Source organism: Oncorhynchus masou, unplaced genomic scaffold, assembly GCF_036934945.1.
Source record: "Oncorhynchus masou masou isolate Uvic2021 unplaced genomic scaffold, UVic_Omas_1.1 unplaced_scaffold_971, whole genome shotgun sequence".
NCBI lineage: Eukaryota > Metazoa > Chordata > Actinopteri > Salmoniformes > Salmonidae > Oncorhynchus > Oncorhynchus masou.
The window spans coordinates 159,826-166,672 of NW_027016217.1; the positions used below are offsets into that span (position 1 = coordinate 159,826).

Here is a 6,847-nt window from a genome sequence, read left to right on the forward strand (position 1 = left end):
AGAACATGGTGGGAAAACACAGCCTGTCTGACCTACATACACAGTCCCTGTCTGACACCCTGTCTGTCCAATCAAGATCCCCTCCTCACTGACTGACATCCTGTCCATCCAATCAACATCCCCGGATTCCCCCGGTTCCTACTGTTTGTCCAGTAGGAGCTTAGCTCTGTCCGCCAGGTGCTAGGTGAGCTGGATAGGTGTATAGTAGTTTGCAGTCATATTGTCGTTATGGTTAGTTGGACCGCAGCCGGGGTGGGTTCACAGTTTGGGGTTAGACAAGTGGAAAGACGAGATGAGTAGAGGTGAGTCCAGGTTACTCAGTAAAGGTGAGTCCAGGTTACTCAGTAGAGGTGATTCCAGGTTACCCAGTAGAGGTGAGTCCAGGTTACTCAGTAGAGGTGAGTCCAGGTTACTCAGTAGAGGTGAGTCCAGGTTACTCAGTAGAGGTGAGTCCAGGTTACTCAGTAAAAGTGAGTCCAGGTTACTCAGTAGAGGTGAGTCCAGGTTACCCAGTAGAGGTGAGTCCAGGTTACTCAGTAGAGGTGAGTCCAGGTTACTCAGTAGAGGTGAGTCCAGGTTACTCAGTAGAGGTGAGTCCAGGTTACTCAGTAGAGGTGAGTCCAGGTTACTCAGTAGAGGTGAGTCCAGGTTACTCAGTAAAGGTGAGTCCAGGTTACTCAGTAGAGGTGAGTCCAGGTTACTCAGTAGAGGTGAGTCCAGGTTACTCAGTAGTAGTGATTCCAGGTTACTCAGTAAAAGTCAGTCCAGGTTACTCAGAGGGAGGGTGGGGGGGGGGTATTTTGTTTTTTGGGGTCCAGAGTCTTGGAGTAGAGCCAATATAGATGAGGTACACACACACATATATACACAGGTAACTGACAAAATAATGGAAACACTTGAGTAAATGAGGTAGGGATGGGCACGGTTATTCGGATATTCAAATATCCAAATGGACGTTAGTATTTGAATACTTGTGAGAGTATTCATTTTTAGTCTATTTTAACAATGAAAAGGCTTTGTCTAAATGTAATTATTTATGAGACAATGCTATACACAAGGATATGCCATGACATTTGAAATTCTTAGTTTTATTGAATTAACTTTTGAATGTAGTTTTTATGACATAAAGTACATACCATAGTAGCCTACACGGGTTTCACGTGTGTATTGTCGGCCAATCAAAGTGGCACCGTCTACACTCAGTGGCTCCATGTGTAGTAAGCAATGTGGGAGATCTCTAATCAATGCAAAATGGAATTAAAATGACAGAATTATGTTAGTTAAATGAGAAGGAGTAGGCTACAACTACCAGAAACCATCAGGTAAGCTGTTGTTTAATCTGAATGGAGTTGTTGTAGACAAGGACGAGAAGCACAGCAAAATAACCTTAAGTACTTTTAGCTTAGGTAGCTAGCTAGCTGGCTAATATAGCTGGCTAACATAGCTAGCTTCTTTAGATTGATTTGATGCACACAAGACAGGCACTACCAGATGGGATGATGAATAACCTATGGAATCTACAAATTTGTTTAATTAGTCTTTCTCTCTCTCTCGTAAAACTCACTGGTACCTGCCAATCACACACACAAGCAAGCGGGATGCAAGTAGCACAGGCTGTACAGCAATCTAATTCCCAAGTTTAAACAACTCGACTATCCAGATCCTCCACAAAAATCATGATATTATTCAAATAGTGAAATTATTTCAAATGCCCATCCCTAAAATTAGATATTGAAAGCAGGTGCTTCTACACGGGTGTGGTTCCTGAGTTAATTAAGCAATTAACATCCCATCATTCTTTGAGTCAGGTATAAAAATGCTGAGCAGGCAATTATTCTGGCTACCATAACTATCCCCCCTTAGGATGATAATTCCCCCATCCACAGGGCACGAGTGGTCACTGAATGGTTTGATGAGCATGATGACGATGTAAACCATATGCCACGTCTGTCTCAGTCACCAGATCTCAACCCAGTTGAACACTTGTGGGACATTCTGGAGTGATGCCTGAGACAGTGTTTCCACCACCATCAACAAAACAACAAATGTTGAAATTTCTCATGGAAGAAGGGTGTCGCCTGCCTCCAACAGAGTTCCAGACACTTGTAGAATCTATGTCAAGGTGCATTGAAGCTGTTCTCATGGTGGCCCAACACCCTATTAAGACACTTTATGTTGGTGTTTCCTTTATTTTGGCAGTTACCTGTAGGCACACACTGGCTAGAGAGGTTGGAGTTTAAGCCATACTTGTCCGTGTGTTATTCTATTGTGTGATGGGCTGTGGTGAGGTACAGGGCTGTAAGGTACTGTACCTACAGGAGGATGGAGAACAGAGCAAAACATTCTGCTTTAGAAGAGTTTCTCCCAAAATAAACAACAAAAACAGAGCAAATATCTCAAAAGGGAGAGAGGTTTCACAGTTTTTTCAGAAGTTATACAGTGGCTTAGTAGTCTCGTGGGAGTAAACTTGACTCATACAAAGAAACCTGACAGTCAACATTTCAAACCTCACATCTCCCAGATGAAAATGGTCTCCACAGCATTTGCAACCAAAATAGGGTTGTTTTTAAGTTGAATATCTCCTCCAGTGATTTAACTTCAAAACTAGCCGTAATGTTTTGATCTGTCCTCCAGACCTGCTCTCCCCCTCAGTCACACTCATTCAGTGGTTGGTTGGTGTATATGAATAACACAGGGTGGGTGGTGTGTGTAAGCCCTCAGTAAGTCATCTGTTTAACTGTCTGTCCCCATACGCACATAGAGATCTGGGGGGGGGTCCATGTTATAGTTATCCTCTCTGGGTTATTCCTCTGTCCCTTCTTCATCACCCCATTCTTCCTTCTTCTTCTTCTTCATTTCTGTCCTTCACCACAGCTGCCTCCCCGTATAGGTCGGAGGTGCGGAGGGGACCTGTGAAAGGGAGGAGAGAGAGAAAGAAATGGGACGTCAGTTTGGTAATATACAGTGTTTGAAGTTGAGACACCTATGTAAACACACACACCACACCACACCACACGTTCCTGATAAGAGGTTACATTTTGAATGTTGCCTGTATCACATCTTCAAAACCCCCTTCTTTCCTCTTTCACTTCCTCCTCTCTTCCCCTTCTCTCTTCCTCTCTCTCTTCCCCTCCCTCTTCCCTTCTCTTCCTCTCTCTTCCCCTCTCCTCCTCCTCTCTCTTCCTCTCTCTCTCTTCCTCCCCCTCTCTCTTCCCCCTCCCCTTCTCCTTCTCTCTTCCTCCTTTCTCTTCCCCTCTCTCTTCCTCTTCCTCCTCCCTCTCTCTTCCCCCTCTCTTCTCTTCCCCTCTCTCTTCCCTCTCTCTTCCCCTCTCCTCCTCCTCCTCTCTCCCTCTTCTTCCCCTCTCTCTTCCTCCTCTCTCTTCCCTCTCTCTTCCTCCTCCTCCTCCTCTCTCTTCCTCCTCCCTCTTCCCCTCTCTCCCCTCTTCCTCCTCTCTCCTCCCCTTCTCTCTTCCTCTCTCTTCCTCCTCTCTCTTCCCCTTCTCTCTTCCCCTCTCTCTTCCTCCTCTCCCCTCTTCCCTTCTCTCTTCCCCTCTCTCTTCTTCCTCTTCCCCTCTCTTCCCTTCTCTCTTCCTCCTCTTCCCCCTCTTCTTCCCTCTCTCTTCCCCTTCTCTCTTCCCTTCTCTCTCCCCCTCTCTTCCTCTCTCCTTCCCCTCTCTCTTCCCCTCTCTCTTCCCTCTCTCTTCCTCCTCTCTCTTCCCCTCTCTCTTCCTCCTCCTCTCTCTTCCCCTCTCTTCCCCTTCCTCCTCTCTCTTCCCCTCTCTCTTCCTCCTCTGTCTTCCCCTCTCTCTTCCTCCTCTCTCTTCCTCCTCTGTCTTCCCCTCTCTTCCTCCTCTCTCTTCCCCTCTCTCTTCCTCCTCTCTCTTCCCCTTTCTCTTCCTCCTCTCTCCCTTTTTTTTATCTCGATTCAGTCTCAACAGCTAATCCTGCTCTTTATGCAGGAGAGAGCATCATTTCCAGAACTACCCTCCTTTCCCTACTACCTACTAAAGTACATTAATACCACTCTGATGTAGGTGGCAGGTCTATGTGCATAATACTAGGAGGGAGACCATTTGGTTCACAGGTAAACATTCCCAGAGCTTTAGCTGGGCGGTGGCTCAGTGATTTCTGGCTGTTTTCTCGTTCCAGATTCTGCCTCTAATGTAGTGGCAGGTGTCAGAGCAGAGACTGGGAGGGAGCCATTTTAAAACGTTCCCAGAACGTAAGCTGAAAGTTGGCTCAGCGATTTTCTGGACGTGTGGCTCCAGACTCTGCCAGGTCAGCAACGTTTATTTATAGCGAGGTGATTGGAGGTTAGTCACATGCGCTAGGGAGCTCACTCACTCAACCATCCTGGGGCTATAAAGGGCGTGACTGGGCCAGGGACACAGCTGCATCACTCACACTGGAGAGATGGCTCTAGTCTGCAGCCCAGGGAACCCACTCCCTCATTCACACACACGCACGCACACACACACACACACACACACACACACACACACACACACACACACACACACACACACACACACACACACACACACACACACACACACACACACATTCGTGCGCAGAATAATCATTTGAGTTTGTATACCTGTGAATGGTAGCGTGTAAACGTGGGTGTAAATGTGTGTGCTCACTGCCCAGGTGAGTGAGAGTATGTTTCTATATATGTGTAAGTGTCTACACTGCTTTCTTGCTCAGGATCATAATCCGAGTTTTAATAGAGGTTGTGAATGGATGTGAAGCGTGGTCGGATGTGTAAACGTACAATATGAGAACTCACCGCTCCCCATTCAGGATCATGGTCATCTCAGTGGGCTGGTACACGTTGCTGCGGAAGGGCACTGGGTCTGGGCGCTGTGTTACCATTATTATGACCTGCACTCCTCAGACCTGGCACAGCAGAGGAACAACGATATTCTCTTATTCTCTTCTGCAAACACATTCATTCATCCATTCTACATTAAGATCGACACAGGAACAGATGCCTCATCTGTACTTTTAACACACGTGCTGTACAGGTACTGTTTGTACCACGACAAGAACCACTGCTCTTATGGAGTTCTTTTTAACCCAGCATGGTAATATCACTATGTCACTATGTCCTACATCCAACCCCATACGCAGAAACATGCAGGTAAAACCTCAGTAGCGCTGTACTGAGCTTGTAAGCATGAATTTTAATACACATTTGAAAGTCAAAGTCTCTTGTTACCTGCAGTGTTTTCGTCAAAGCCATAGCCCTGGTTCTCCGGAAACTGCCTGTGTGAGAGGGGGATGTCCTCGTCGAAGCTGGTCTCCCTCATGCGGGACGGGGCCTGGGACGTGTCAAAATAGTCAGGGGCGGAGGGTTGTGGCGGGGAGCAGAGACAGGAGTGTGCCTCGGGCACGGCGTGGAACAGGAGGAGGAGCCAACCCTGTGCCACCAGTGCTATCGCCAATGCTGGATCGTCCCAGTCCGGGGACCGCCCCAGCCAGGCGTTACCGTAGAGATAGAAGCCCACCCAGGCAACCCAGAGGAGGAGGGACAACAGACAGGCGGAGAGGAGCCAGACCGCGTTACAGCGCCACTGCCGGGTCTTCCCACAGAGAGCGAAGGAGGCCGCCCCAGCGCGGCTAGCAGTAGCGCAAGCACATAGCTACAGGCTAAGGAGAAGTCCAGAGGCAGGTACTGGCAGGCCGCTCTGCCCTCCCTGAGCACTGTGAGCAGGAGCCACTCGGCGGCGATGATCCCTGGACGGCGCTCAGCCCCAGGGCCAGGCCGGTCAGAGTGCAGCCCCCGGGCTCCGGCGTTCGCTGCCCAACCTCCGGAGCCGCACACCCTGCACCAACAGGCAGGAGAAGCACAGGGCAAAGAGCAGGCCCCAGAGGGCACGGCGCAGAAGACACAGCTGTTCGTCACGCTCGATGAGGTAGGCGAAACTGAGGCCGAACAGGCCCAGGATGCCCAGGAGCAGGAGGAGAATGGGTCCCACGCCGCTGCGCTTCTCCGCCTCGCTCACGTGGTGTAGTCGGCAGAGGATGATCAGGCCCAGTAAAATGGCAGCCAGGCGCCGCCGGCCGCTGCAGATTCGACCGCCACGCCCCAAACAGAGTCCAGGTCGCAGAGGAGAGTGTAGGGCGCACCAGGCCCCAGCCACACCCCGGGGCACTGCCGACGAGTCCTCATCAGGGTCCTGGGAGGAACCACGCTGGACCACGGAGAGGGTAGGAGGAGGAGGACAGAGAAGAACGCCATCTCTAAGAGGAGGAGGGAGGAGAGAGGGTAGAGAAACAGTCATTTCTGGATCAAAATGTGCAAAGTGAAACAAAATGTGACAAGTAAATCGTCTACTGTAAATCTGGCTGTGTTTTTTTATGAAACACAAGTGATCACTCTGTGAGTGACAGTGTATGTACATGGAAGCGTTATCCAACGGCACACAGGCACCCACACCCACACTTCCTGTATCCACAACAACAGGAGCACAGTGACTCTCTCCTTCCATCCTGTAAATGGCCAGAGGTCAACACACAGCCAATAGGCTCCTTACCAACATTACACACTGATAGCTTCAACATACGTACACATACACTGACTACACCAATGCATGCACACACACCCACACAAATGCATATAGACACACACAGAATGATGAGCATTAACTAGATATTTCCAGAACAAGAGCATTCAAGTAAACAAACCATTCATATGGCTTTACCATGAAGCTGAGAGTCAGAGGTTGGAAATGTACTTGTTTTGAAAGGAGAACATTGAGTTACCGGTAGTCTTTATAACATCAGTATCCACAGACAGAGACATACTCAGAGAAAACACTGCTCACTGTCTGAGCGGACACGG

At 48.9% G+C, this 6,847-nt stretch overlaps 1 pseudogene; it reads right to left on the reverse strand.

The window, feature by feature from the left end:
• Positions 1–258: 258 nt before the first annotated feature.
• On the reverse strand, positions 259–6,244 carry LOC135538471 (G-protein coupled receptor family C group 5 member B-like; annotated as a pseudogene).
• Positions 6,245–6,847: the final 603 nt, after the last annotated feature.